Genomic DNA, 15,080 nt, shown 5'->3' on the forward strand with positions numbered 1-15,080 from the left:
ACGCCTGGAGATAATTTTGTAACTCCTGTTTCATGTTCACAGCCCATACATAATCTTGTGCCTCAACCTGGTGTGTTTGCAATGTTGTTGAATCTTAAAACAAAAGCAAGTCCTGGCCCTGATAATTTACCTAATTCTTTTTTACATCGTTATGCTGAAATGATTTCTCACTTTCTTACGATCATTTTTCGAGCTTCTCTCTTGTCTTCAAGTCTGCCTTCTGACTGGAGGGTTGTCCGTGTAGTACCCATACATAAGAAAGGTGATGCCGCATTGTTTAATAATTATCGCCCCATATCGTTGACCTCTTCATGCTGCAAACTTCTTGAACATATTATAGCTAATTACATAAAAACCTTTCTTGACGACAACAACATATTATCGCCATTCCAGCATGGATTTCGGAAAGGCATTTCCACAGTCACCCAGCTTACATCTGTCATTCACGATTTTGCTCAGATTCTTGACCATTCCGGCCAAGTAGACGTCATATTTCTAGATTTCAAGAAAGCCTTTGATTTAGTTCCGCACAGTAAACTTATCCATAAACTAGAAACAAATGGTCTCCATTTATTATTAACTGGGTTTCAGCTTATTTATCCGACCGATTTCTATATGTCAGTATCGATGGTCACTGTTCCAGCCAACTTCCAGTAACCTCCGGTGTCCCGCAGGGCAGTGTCCTAGGGCCACTACTCTTATCTATATTAATGATATTACCGACGTCATTACTCACCCTGTTCAAATTAGATTGTTTGCCGATGATTGTGCTTTGAATAATGAAATTAATGTTCAAGGCGACCAAATTTTACTTAATTCTAACTTGTATAGTATTAGCGAATGGTGTAATAAATGGGGAATGGAATTAAATGCTGACAAGACAGTATTTATGCGGATTACGAACAAAAAGAACCGCCATTCTTTTTCATACAGTCTTCCGACCCGGAACCTTTCAGAAGTCGAAGATTACAGATACCTCGGTGTAACACTAATGAATAAACTTAGCTGGAACAAACATATTGACACTGTATGCTCATCTTCTTTCCGTAACCTTTGTTTTCTCAGGCATAAGTTAAAACAAGCTCTTTCCGACGTCAAACAGCTAGCATATAACACCATGATTAGACCTAAACTTGAGTACGCGTGCACTGTTTGGGATCCACACACTAAAAATAACATTAATGTTCTCGAAAGAATTCAACGCAAGGCTGTTCGGTTTATATTTTCTAAATATCGCAGCACTCACTCACCGTCTACCCTAATGCTTAAACGTAACATACAGTCTCTTGAATCTCGGCGCAGAATACACAGGCTAAAATTCCTCCTTCTACTAAAAAATAATAAATTATCAATGGCTCCTGATTTGTATCTTAAACCGGCATCGTCTCGGGCAACAAGAAATACGCACACCGAATCACTAACACCTTACTTTGCCAGAACTAACATTTTCAAATTTTCTTTTTTCCCGCGCACCATAACCGAATGGAATAACCTGCCATTATCATCCCTTCAGGACCTTGATTCCTTAGAAAAGGCCGTGCTTTGATTTGCTGTCTTGCTTGTACTTGTGTAAATTTTATGTTCATGTTTTTGCACTTTATGCTTTTCTGTTTTCTTTTGGAATCGTTGCCCCTCCTGCCAGGACCCTTCACTGGGTCTGCAGTATGATCAAATAAATAAATAAATCTTGACTCTTCTCTTTTTTAATTGGTGTACCTAGCTGGAGTCCTCCATGTCGAAGTGACAGATGGCCCTGGTTCTACAAGTTGCAAACCTCTTTGGTACTCATTTTTGTAGCCAAATAAAGTTTATTACTACTACATCTACCAGGTCTTGAAGTGCAGTCTAAATAGTCGAGGAAAGGTCCTGCAGGGACCAGCATAGCCGGGAGCGAAACTTAAAAAAACGCAATTAGACCTTAAACTAGGGTCGTTTCATTTTGCAGTTCATAATTTATATTTTGGATGGTTACAATGAAGCTCTGAATGGTCGCTTTTGATCGTGCTTCTAACTTTTCTAACTGATGGTATGAATGTATTCTAGAAAAGAAAGCAAACACCTTCAGGGCTAGGCTTTTTTTGTACCACAAGATATTGTGCTTCTAAGTGTTGCAATTTTTGAGAAAACATTTGGCATTGGCAGAGCAGCCAAGGTGAGTATAAATTTGGGTAAAATGATTTCTGCTTTAACCATGCACTCTAAAATTGCCCAGTACTCTTACTGTATTTTGGGGGTGCTATTAAAATCACGTGTTTTGACATTTCAAAAGCCTTTTTCTGTTTCTTCTTTGGCTGCATATATTGCAGCTAAGTCTCTTAATTTTAAACTAGTATCTCAACTTTGAGGCACTTTTGATGACTCAGTACTCGCACCTTTTCTTTCTTAGATATTTTTGCCTCAAATTCAAGTTGGTTTTTCTTTTCATACAAAGAGGAAGCAGCCACAATTAAGCAACTACTGTGTCTTGATGAGCTGGCCCATCAGGTGGTGAGGAATGCTTTGCATATACTGATTCACTAAATAAGAAGCATGGGCATATGTTCAACTCAAATAAAAATAGCTACCTTTTCTTAATCTTAAAAAAGCATTTGATATAGTGACCCTTAAGAATTTAACTACCAAACTGAACTACTTAATTGTCTTCAGCTGTCCATTTATCGCTATTCGTATAAATGTTTTGCATCAGAATAAAGAATCAAATCAAACCTGGTGATAAAGTATGGGTAAAGGGGCCTGTCAAGGGTGGGGTTTATTCCAGCTCCCATACTTTTTCCGTAATTCAGAAACTCGAGCCCTAAAATTTAAACTTCGACGAGTTTGGTCCACTAGAATGAACACAACACAGTTTTGCTCACAGTGCATTTATATATATATATATATATATATATATATATATATATATATATATATATATATATATATATATATATATATATATATATATATATATATATATATATATATATATATATATATATATATATATATTGTGAGACAGAAGTGAAGAAGTTGCAGAAAAACAAATTATGTCACTAAGTGTTCTGACAATGCAGTTTTAGTGAATAAGAATATCTGTTGGCACCATGCAGGGGGTCATGCCGACGCCCATGTCAGTATATCTTTATCAGTGTTATAACTTTGCCAAAACATAATTCCATTGCCGTATTTAGTGCAAGAAATTTTGATGTGCGGGCTAAATCTAAACCACTGTAGTGATCGAGCCTACCTGGCACGCTTATATGAGCCCGCTTCACATATGCGGGTATACCTTGCTCTCGAAGCTTGCCGCCCTTCTTGGGCGCTACGAAGGAGCTAGTGACAACTTCGGAGCAGTACGCTGCCATCTACGATACCTGCTCGGGAAGTTGCGGCCGTACACAGGCGAAACCGAAACTATACAGTGGGTGAGCGCAAATCGCCATGCTAGTCATGCATGTTGATTTTTACGATTCAATACGCGCCAGACACCGCCGCGGGTGCGTTCGGGAGCGCTCGGTATAAACCCAGTTATAGGTGGTCGAAACTCTCGGAGTCCTCCACTATAGATACGGCGTATCTCATAGCCTGATCGACTCGCTTTGGGACCTCATAAACCAAACCAGACCATCTGTTGCAATGCAGATTAATTCGTTCCCCCACACACGCCACCTCGCATACACAGCATATATAACGCGACTCTTATTCAAACATTTTACCTCGGGAGCTATTATTCGAACTGAAGTGGAAGCGCGAATTTCCTTGTGGCGCAATTGTTCTCATTGCGTGGTTATGCATGTTTGTCGTGAGCATAGAATGTGTAAAAAGAAGTAAATTTTTTACTACATATTTTGCGCGGCCGGATATACAAGGAAGGGTATATCCAGCAGCCAAATAACTGTGTATATCGAACAATTTGTTCAAATTATTTCATGTTGGTCTCTAACAAATCCAGTGCGTAAGATATGCATCAGAGTGCATAGCCGAGCTTTCATCCTCTGATCTGCTCTTTATTCGCTTCGCCGGTTATGCGACTGCCGTAAGGCTGCGCTGCAAACTAAATTCGATAAAATATTTTAATTATGAGCTCAATCAGTAGAGCACTTACCTACTTAGTGCAATAATCAGAAAAAATTGATGACCATTAGCAATCAAACAGGAAAGAAGGTTGAATCTGTGCCGCGGTGGGCGTGGCGTCGCTGGGAGAGTCAACGGTGATGAAGCACCGGCTGACAGCTGCCAGTCGATAATCAGAAGCATAGCGTGCTTGGTTTGTAGAGGTGAGTGCTGCACAAGTGTTGCCGATACTTTACGCCGCATGCGACAAGTATAAAAACTAGAGCTTTAAACCACTATAGAAGTGAAAGTGATTAGGCTGACTTACGTTGCATTTCTCCAGGCATTTTAATTGAGCAGTAGCCCCTCCATGTTTGATGTCAGCGTTGCGCTTTTATTTTTTGTCTCAACCAAGCAGCTCGATCAGACCACTGTTAATTGTGCTCGAGAAGGTATATATGACAAACACTAAGTAACGACTAGATATATCAAACTTTCTTTATTAAAAATAGCAGTTGGCAGGGCCCTTACCTGCAGGTATACGTAAAGCCTGATATCATCTGGTTTAAACACCATTCCATATATATTTCGTGGAAATCGGGTTAAGCCTAGCTGAGTCCACTTAGAAATAAGGTACCCTCTTGCATAATAATAAGGTGGTTTGCCAGTGCGAAAGCACGAAGGTGCTGTATAGAAACTAGCAGATGTCGTCCTTGCTAACTGGCAGCTTGAGAAATCCAATCCATGTGTGTGCAAGGAGGAATTTTATGTAATATTAAGCAATGCAGTACTCTGCTTGAAAGCATATGCTTTTTTTTGCTCATTAGTTTCATTCACAGTGCACATGGGGTGTCCACTCAGAGTAAGAAATCTACTCTATCTTTTCTTTTCCAAAAGCTTGCTTTGCCCCTGACAGAGTACTGCCAAATATTTCGCTTATTTACGCTCTTAAAGAAATTTCTAGCTGCAAAATAGGAAAGTGTGCCAAGCAATTAAATAAGGCAATAATGCTATGCTTCAGAATACTCGTGATACTAGAGGCATTAGGCTGAAGGTCTGATCATTAAAATCTTGTCAAACATGAGGATAGTCTGAAACTGAATTGATAAACGACTGAACTCAGTACTGCATTTATGGTTCCGCAAATGGCGGTAATCACACTTTTATGCTGATGGTACAGTGTAGCAACTTTTGCTGCTATACATATATTCATTACTATTTTTCAATTTTTTAACTGCTGATTGTACTTACAATGCTTTTTTTTGCTCATTAGTTTCATTCACAGTGCACATGGGGTGTCCACTCAGAGTAAGAAATCTACTCTATCTTTTCTTTTCCAAAAGCTTGCTTTGCCCCTGACAGAGTACTGCCAAATATTTCGCTTATTTACGCTCTTAAAGAAATTTCTAGCTGCAAAATAGGAAAGTGTGCCAAGCAATTAAATAAGGCAATAATGCTATGCTTCAGAATACTCGTGATAATAGAGGCATTAGGCTGAAGGTCTGATCATTAAAATCTTGTCAAACATGAGGATAGTCTGAAACTGAATTGATAAACGACTGAACTCAGTACTGCATTTATGGTTCCGCAAATGGCGGTAATCACACTTTTATGCTGATGGTACAGTGTAGCAACTTTTGCTGCTATACATATATTCATTACTATTTTTCAATTTTTTAACTGCTGATTGTACTTACAATTACTGTGCCTAAAGGTTAAAGGTGTGGGAAAGGTTATACCAAAAACTGAAATACACCTAAATTGAGCAAATGCAACATACATTTCGGGGCCACTTCAGCACTGCTGTTAAATAAAATATGCAACAGCATTTAAGACCCATGTATCCTCATCCCTGTAGGTTTAGTTGGCTACTTGTTTATTCACCGATCTCTTAGTTTGTACTTTTATCACACATACCAATTTGTAAGTCCACTAAATACCACATTATGTAAATGCATTCCCAACTCACACATCTGACTTGGGATTCTGAAAGGCAATAAGTTTGATTCTCATGTCAAAGGAGCTGCTTGGGTAGGCAGCTGGACCATACCAAGGTTCCCACATCACACAGACCAATATATCCGGTCATAGCATCTGCCAGTCATCCTTGTCGCCCAAATTGCCTTTTTTGGGGAATATGGCCGTTTAATGCAGTCACATTAAATTAGGCGAGGGCTTCAACTCTTGTTACATGGCAAGAATTACTGCACACACTTTTGTTTATGCCCTTTTAGTATGCTGCCTCACCATCCCAGTAGCATAGAGGCACAGCAATAGCGTATTAAGCAGGTATCCAAGGTAAGAATCTCAGTCCTACAAACATGTCACCTCGCTGTCGAACACAATTCTCTTTGAAGGCCAAGATTGCAATATTTTAGTGGAGTGATTAACGTTAGGCCGGAGCGGTTGCCTTGTGGTAGAGCATCGGCCTCGCATTCGGGAGGTACGGGGTTCGATCCCCAGTGCCGCCGGGTACCCACTGGTTCCCAATGGGTACAAGATTTCCCCCTGCCTGGTGCTCGGCTCTTTTGGGGTGAAATGCTTGGGAAAAGTGACCATGAACCAAAAATGTTGGTCCAAGAAAACAAAAAAGCATTACATGAGGTGATAGTATGGGTTAAATATCCCACAGCCAAGGGCATTGCAAAAAGGAAAGGTGCTGCTCCTCTGCAAAATATTGAATTAAACCTCTTTTATGCAATTCAACACCGCCCTCTTTGCCTTTCCATCACCTTGCCCTGTCTGCCGTTCCAAGCATCATCATTGGGCTTACCTCTAGTAATTGTCTACGAAACATACCTGTGAACATTTCTTACTTCAGTTGTTTTGCAGATTTTTTCCTGTCTCAAAAGGAATAACAGAAATACATGTGGTTCTATGACACATACAGTAAATACTTACCTTTCTAGTTAGCCAACAAAAGGGAAGTAATGCAGAAGGTAGGTAGTCTAAACAAAAATGTGTGTGAATATGTGTTTTAGCACTAGAGTGTTTACTACTCAAATCATGTGCATTATTAATGATCGAAAAGCCACATAAGTAGGAATACTTTATTTTAACACACAAGCTATGGCCAACGTGTGTGTTAATTGCCATTACGCTCGTAAGTTGAGTGCAGACTTGTGAGTGCACTGTTGAGCCTTGTGAGTACACAGGGAGCAGTCAACTTGGACCAGGGAATGCCATGCTTTGAAAGGTGAGCAAGTGTGATCTCTCGACTAGCACAAGGAGGTTATATAATACTGCTGGAGCGGAGGTCCCGCGTACCCGCCTATGCGACCGGGTCAAGCCTGGCGGCGCGCCCAGCGGACATCTTGCTCAGGGCAAAAGGCGATTGCGCGGCTAAGCGCTGCGTGGAGAGATCAGGTGGCTGAGGCTTGGAAGCGTTCGCTGCCGCTCGTTACGACGATCAAATTATTTTTCGCATTTAGGGGACACTTAAGGTTTTATTTTTCTCGGATACATTGCCCCGCGGCACTTTTCTGGGCGGCTGCGTATGGCAGGTTCCTTGAGGGAAATCTTTGCTCACGTGCCGCCACCAACTCCGTGGCGGTCCATTCAAATCGGCAGGCTATTTTTATCAGCTGGTAGAGTACAAAAAAATGTTTTCTGTAAACAAGAACACTCACGATGACTAAGAACGACAAAAACAAAATAAAACTTTATTTTGTTTCTCTTGATCGCAGTTGAGTTTTCTGATTTTACTCGTTGTCACTCTGTCTGCGAGCAGCTTTAGTATTCGAATAAAAACTGAACAACATAACTGACTGACGCTGCAGTTATCTCTATAAGCGTCTGTCAAGAACAAAAATGATCTGAAGAATGGGCCACAACCAGAAGCCTATACTAAATATAGTCATATATTTAGCGGGCTGCAAGAAATGGCGAGCTTTTTCATGCGTCTGAACAATTAATGGAAAGACACTGATGACTACAGGTAAAAAAGCGTGGATATGCTTCACTGGTGCTTGAATATTATCTCTCTGGTGAGCACTTGTCTCACCTTGTTTTTGCAGTTCTTTTCATTAATCATCTTTGCGATGTGATGGACCCTGATGTTCAGGTACAATGTTAGCAACATTTTTGGACAGGACGTAAATGATTATCGAGGGGGTCGCAGTCCAAAAGGTGAGGCTCAAGCTCACGAAACAGCGCCGGCTCAAACACAGTTGTCACCACTTCTGTCAAGATACTTTGACATCTTATATGCAGGGTTTTGACATCTTTGCACTGATGTTGAACAAGTTGTATGCCCTTTTCACAATGTTACATATCTTTGCGACATCCTTGGATGGTGCAACGAGACCGCCTCGGCTTTTTGCGGCTACCAAAGCCGGGCACTCGGTCGACTCTAATGCTATGCAGCACTCCTCACATGAAGTCGCATCGCGCACTCTACGGGCCACAAACCCTGCTATGTAGGGAACTACTGCTCGAGCGAACTCCGACAGGCTCTTTGGGAGATCCACGCGATCTGCATAGTCGTGATCGTCATGCAAGTATGGAAGTGGCAATTTCAACTTCATATCCATGGCCACAAGCATAAAAACACAAGCATTTGTGGCTTCCGGCAAGCTGCCGTCCGAGGTTTCAATTCCAAGGTCCACATAGCCAAACACTTTGTGGCCCACAAGTTGTACAAGCTTTTTAATAGCCATGTCGTCAATCAGTAGTGCAGCGAGCAGTGGCTTCGCTCGGCTCTGCACTATAATCTTCAGGAAGGCAAAAGCTTCAGAGGTAAAACCTGGTTCGCCGTTAACTGACATATTCATAAGCAGCTGGAGAGTAGTAGTGTAGTGTCAGGGCGAATGCACGAAGTTCCAGGGGATACTTAGCGTGCGTTTTCTCCTGGGCTAGTGCAAGAAGCTGCTGAATATCAGGTGAAAAGGTAGCTTCAAAAACCTCAAGGCCTTTCTCTGAAAACAGTTTTTGTTTCTTCAGTTCATCGATAAAATTCTTTGAATCGTCACAGTGCTTAGATAACCTTCGTTTGGACTGCTGCAGTATATTCACTTTTTTCTTCAACTGCTGAACCTCATCACCTGACTGCTGTGCCTTGTGCTTGTACCATTCTTTCGTCGGAGAAGATGGCTCTGAGATGACTTCTGTTGCTTCTTCGTAAACTGCAGGCAGATGTGATGGAGTCGGTGCCCGGGACTTTGGAGGAGCTTGCTTTCGTTTATGCTGTCAGGAAAAAAGTACGTTCTACAACGTTACATCTGTTGCTCTCTTCATATTTACAGCCGTGTAAAGTAATTAATGAACCAGTAATGAGACAGCTGTGAGGCTGATGTATTAACACTTTCCGAGCTAAGCACTGGAAATAATTCAAAACATTATTCGTACTTACTGGCTGCCGAAGATAGGCTGGGAACTCCGGAAATATTGTGGGAATGCTGCCTGCTCGCAGCCTCGTTGTTTGTCCTGTTCTATCGAAACAGCTAGCTTCAAAATGAACAGAATACAGCAGTTTTCTTGGGCGTCCAGCCAACTCTCCGCACTGCGCGCTCCCAGGCTGCACGCTGGGCGGTATCTTTGGGAAACCTGTGATTCACGAACAAAGGTCCCCGTACAGGATAAATCCTCAGGCATGTCTTTAACAATGCCATCTAGTGCTCCTACGGATTCGTGCTATAGATAAAGGGTATGATGCAATAGCGTTAATAGCTCCCATCTTAGGCTCCCCTCATGGTTCCTCTTTCCAAGCAAGTTGTAAGTCGTGTCCGGCGTACTTACTCATGAAAAGTTATTCCCGGCGTCTGCTTCACGCGATTGGCGCAGCCGAATGCAACGCACGAGCCCGCCATCATCTTCCGGTAGGCTAGAACTAAAGCGCATGCTAAACTCGACATAGCACTATAGCCGCGCGCGAGCTTTCTGCCCTGAGCAAGATGGCGGCGCCTCGGCTTCAGCGGTTGGGCGCCACTTCCACTCCAGCATTATTATATAACCTCCTTGGACTAGCATCAGTCACGTGCAGGATCGGCTGTCATGGGGAGAAAAATACAAAAGTATGCAAGCTCACAACAATACATTGTACTCTTTATGCTTTCTAGTACCTAGAAAAATGTTCATGTGAATTTTTTGTAGTGCGGTTATTTTTTCATTGTTCCCGAAACTTATGAAAAATTTCATTTATTTTTTGAACTAATTTGATCAATTGGAAAAATAGTTACAGATTTGAAATCAGTGCAAGAAACTAAATGAGAATACCAGGTCTTATCAAATTTGTTGAAAAACGTAGTAAAAATAGCTTTCAGAGCCATGTCCCTCTTAAAAGCGACCAGTTTGGCCATGATTTCAATCCGTGAAATGGCATTCAATTAGGAAAAAAATTATTTCATCGGATTTCTTGCGAGGAGGCTTTAATATTTAGACACAGCATGCAGCAAAAAATAACTGATTAAAATCTTGACGAAACGCAAAGTAGCCAGTTGCATGCGTATGTATAGTCTTCACGCCATGCCAAAACTGCCGTTTATCACCTACGTCAAAGAAAGAGAAAGGCAATATTCTTCTCGAATCAATGTATCTGTGAACTGGAGGAGACGGCAGCAGAAGAAAGACTAGAACCTCAGGCGGCGTGCCCGTCCTGTGGTGTGCGAGAGGGGCTGTTATATCATAGCTCACAATAGTACCGCCGCTAGGGCCAGCACGTGTTCTGGCTGCAATGCTCTTCGCTGATTCTTCATGTAGAAGACCCCCCCCCCCCCCCCCCCCAATTTCCCCTGTCGAGGAAGATGGCGCCGCTGCGGTAGCAAGACTGTACCTGTGCCTGAGGCGTCATGAGTGTTGAACACCAACCTTGAAAAAGACTTAAGCTCATTAAGCGTTTGAACGTTGCCCCTTCCCAGTGGTTTGTATGAGGTTTCCAGTTCCTAGTCTCCAGTGGTATACAAAACTGACCATATACGGAAGCGCCTTATCGCAGAGCAGACTGTCTGTGCTTACTGATATCTGAAACAGCCTCATCCAGCACTACTCTGTAATTTATTAGGCGAATGCACGTGGTGGAAAATGCGCAGCGTCTGGGGCATTAATCCACGCTGCATCACACTAGCGTGACCCGCATATGGCATTTTACGCTTTAAAACATGCAAGAATGGTATCTAACTGCTGCTTTTCAGACACCAAGGCGAGTAATTTCATATATTCGTTTGTATCATTCAATGTGGCCGGCGCACGTCTAATTGTTCACAACACTGATTGACTCTATTTAAAAATTGCTCTTTCAAGATTTATCTTATTGCATTGTCAAGAAGATTTATAAACTCTATCAAGCCTTTGCGGCTATTTCAGTTATGAGGCCTTCCAATCAACAGAAATGAAAACATACCCACGTTTGGTTTTCAATTTTCTCACGTGAAAAAAAAAAGGGGGGGGGGGGGCTATGTCTCTTGAGCAATGGTCCCAAACCGGCTCAAGCTGTGCGGACGCCGTAGCAGAGGTATCCGGATCACTTCAGCCCCTGGGGTTCTTCAATAAAACTGCCATCGTTAAGTATATGCCCGCCATGCTTTCAGCTTCGACCGAAATGCTGTCTCCCAATTAGGATCAGATTAGGGTTTCCCAGCTCAGTACTCGAGAGCTTTAATGACCAAACCACCGCAGTACAGTAATAAGTGAATAAATAAGCTAAGACGACCAAACGTTTTTCTCAGAGCATACCAAGGTTATTTCATCCGTTTGCAGCTTCAGGATCGCTCGGAGAGAGGTACTGAAATGGTACACCTGTTAATAAATACCACACTTATAACCCTCAAAAAAAATCTTGGAAATAAAAAAGGCGGCAGGTTTTCCGGCTCCGTGCTTTTGAAGGCATAGTGATGTCAAATGAAAGTTCACGCAGATTAAGTGGTCAACACCTTTTCAAAAATGAATGCTTACTAACTGGGTACAAAGTCTGAGTTTATTTTAGTTGGAAATTAGAACTGATGGTAATGCATTGGAAACATTAGCTGAAATGCAGCTCCGCGGGCCGTGCGCAAAGATCGCTGGCATAAAAGGATAATCTCTAATGAGCGGAAAGAAAGTGTTCGATGTTAGTTCGACGTTGGTGAGAAGATAGTGGATGGAGTGGAAGGGCTGCATGTCCCATTCTCAGCAAGGGAAACTGGAATGCTTTTTTGCTCGTCAAGTGAAGAGGATATACTTTATGCAGGCATTTCCTCCGCTACGAATTGGGCACCACCGTAGGCAGTGTACACCTGGCCAATATTTTAACAGTACCGCACGACCGTTGACTACCCGGCGCTGCTGCGCCGGAAGGTGCAGTAGATGACAAAGCAAGTCAGTGCGAGGGTGTGCTCACAATTCTTGATGCTGCAGTAAGTCTCGTTTGCTACGCATGTTTGATTAATGTGAAGCAACCCTGCTACAATCAGCTGGTAGGCATATCGGAGCCCGGAAAAGCTGTCACTGTTTGTTTTCAGCCGCAATATCTGCATATAGTGAGAATAATATTTTCAATGCACTACACACATTTCCGATAAAAAATCCAACATGCCCAATAACTTTTTTGCTATCGTTACTTGTGAAAAATTATTCTCCCGAATATTAAATATCGACACATTCATAACTTAAAAAAAAAAATATTCTCTGAGACAGTATCCGCAAATAGAACCAAGGACAAGTGTAATAATTTGAATGTTACAAAGTAGAACTTGTTGCTGGGCTAGTTGGTTCATGATCGTACGGGAAAGTAAGCGCAAAAAAAGACAAACACAAGAGAGGAGACAGGACAACGCGTTGTCCTGTCTCCTCTCTTGTGTTTGTCTTTTTTCTTGCGCTCACTTTCCCGTAGGAGGAATGTTACAAGTTTGCACAGAATGAAGCCGCAGGCACATAGCAGAGTGCTCCCAGAACTCGGATATTAAACTTGATTCAAGGGGTTGCTGCTAATGGAGCAGAACAGCCAAGCAGACAGCACTTGCTCAAGCAGCCTGATTACGCCTTCCTGCTTGTTACCTTTCCTGACGTCCGCTTTGCTTCTGCTCGGACAGTCGACGCTCGCGCGGTGCTGTTAGGGAATGGGCAGGGTGTACATTCTGTGCTGCTTGTCTTGCAAGCCATTGATGCCAATCTTGCAGACCTCATTTTATCTTTCACAGTGGTTTCCAAAGCTATAAAGTTCTTGCAGCAACTTTGTCACGCGCACAAAAAAGCGACACAACCAATCTGTGCAGGAATATCATGCTTTAAAGAAGGCAGCTTTGCTAGTTTCTCACAGCGAAATGACAAGACAATATAGCGTGGTTTAATATTGCATCTCGTGCAAACATTTTTTTGTTTGCACGAGATTGTTTGTTTGTTTGCAACAAACAAACATTTGTTTGTTTGTTTGTTTGTTTGTTTGTTTGTTTGTTTGTTTGTTTGTTTGTTTGTTTGTTTGTTTGTTTGTTGTTTGTTTGTATGTTTGTTTGTTTGTTTGTTTGTTTGTTTGTTTGTTTGTTTGTTTGTTTGTTTGTTTGTTTGTTTGTTTGTTTGTTTGTTTGTTTGTTTGTTTGTTTGTTTGCTAGTCTGGTTTCCTTATCCTGAATCAACTGTTACATTGTACACTGTTTGCAATGAATAATTACAGCTGAGAAAGAAAGGCTGCGAACTACAAGCTGGACACTGCAGCTGCAATGCAATAAAAAGCTGCGCTAATCAGACACGGACGAAGGAAAGGTAGGACGCACACAAACGCAGACTGACAACTTTATTTCGTGAAGAAAACCAAGGCATATATATGAACTATGAACCAACTAGCCCGACAAATTTTACTCATGCAGCTGCAGGGATGCTTGCTTGTTCGATTCATTCATGCACTCCATCCAAACTGGTGACCTGTGCCCAAGCATGTTCCCCATTTAAAACAAATCACCAGTCCCGGTGGCACAGCAATTGTTTTGAAATTAAGTACAGGGCTCACCTTGTGGCGTTACAGAGCATATGCTGCCTCCGCCTTTCATAGTCCCATTTGTTCAGCCTCAGCAACCAGCACGCACATGCTAGACTCCAGAACACATATCAGGAAGGTCCCTGCGTACCAAATATTAGACGTCAGCTTATAAGCGATCTTCACACACAAAAAAAAAATGAATTTAAGACAACTACACGTTGATGCGCTTTAAACACAAGGCAAAGTCGCTTACCTCACCGTAATTAGAAAGTGGCCCTGCATACATTTGACAATGCGTAGTCATGAAATAAGGTATTAAATTATTCTACACCGCGTCATAGCAACGAAGGTCACACAAAATGATAGCAAGTCGCACAAATGGTTAGTACTTCGTGGTGCATCGAAACAAAAGCTTTCCACACAGGCCTATGTGATCTTCACCTTTCGTGCTTCTACGCGTTGTTTTGTCATGTCCTAGTATCCTTTAAAGTCCCTTCATCAGCTCGGAGACGTTACAATCATTAACTATTCACCCAGATTGCTAAGGAAAATTTACCCAAGTTTCCCGCTCTTTTCAAGCGCACGCAAGACTGGTAGTCAGGCGTGTTTTACATGACTGCGATTTTCGTGCGGTTGGCTTAATAAACGGCCTAATAATGGCCTAATAAATATTTAATTGCATGTTCCTTAGTGTGCGTTGAGCTTTCGATTGAAACTTTCAATAATACACCTTTGGGACATTCGGGCCCACTGCCGGCCAAGCAGGCTCAATGGTCGTAAGATCTCTAATACAACAGAACATTCGGGCGCAGAGAAGTTGAAAACTAAATGACGAACTCCAGACAGCAGGAAATGACTCAATACGTGCATACTGAAATAGCTAAAGAATAGAAAAAATTGCTCACGTAGCGTACAACACGAGAGCACACGGCTGGCTCGGCGGCACAGCTGCCACCATGATGGAGGACGACCAGCCATTTTGCTACTAAAAACAACCATCTACCTACAAAACAACGAGCCGGACGTGACGTCATTTCTTAAACCGGATGCGACGTCATGGGTTGCAGCAGACAGCGCCCTAGGAAGTCTGAAACACCTAAAGCATAACCATAAGCTAAACCGTAAGCTATCCGTAAGTTAAACCGTAAGCATAACCATAAGATAA

Source organism: Amblyomma maculatum, chromosome 7 (assembly GCF_055883805.1).
Source record: "Amblyomma maculatum isolate TAMU_Amacu chromosome 7, ASM5588380v1, whole genome shotgun sequence".
Lineage (NCBI taxonomy): Eukaryota > Metazoa > Arthropoda > Arachnida > Ixodida > Ixodidae > Amblyomma > Amblyomma maculatum.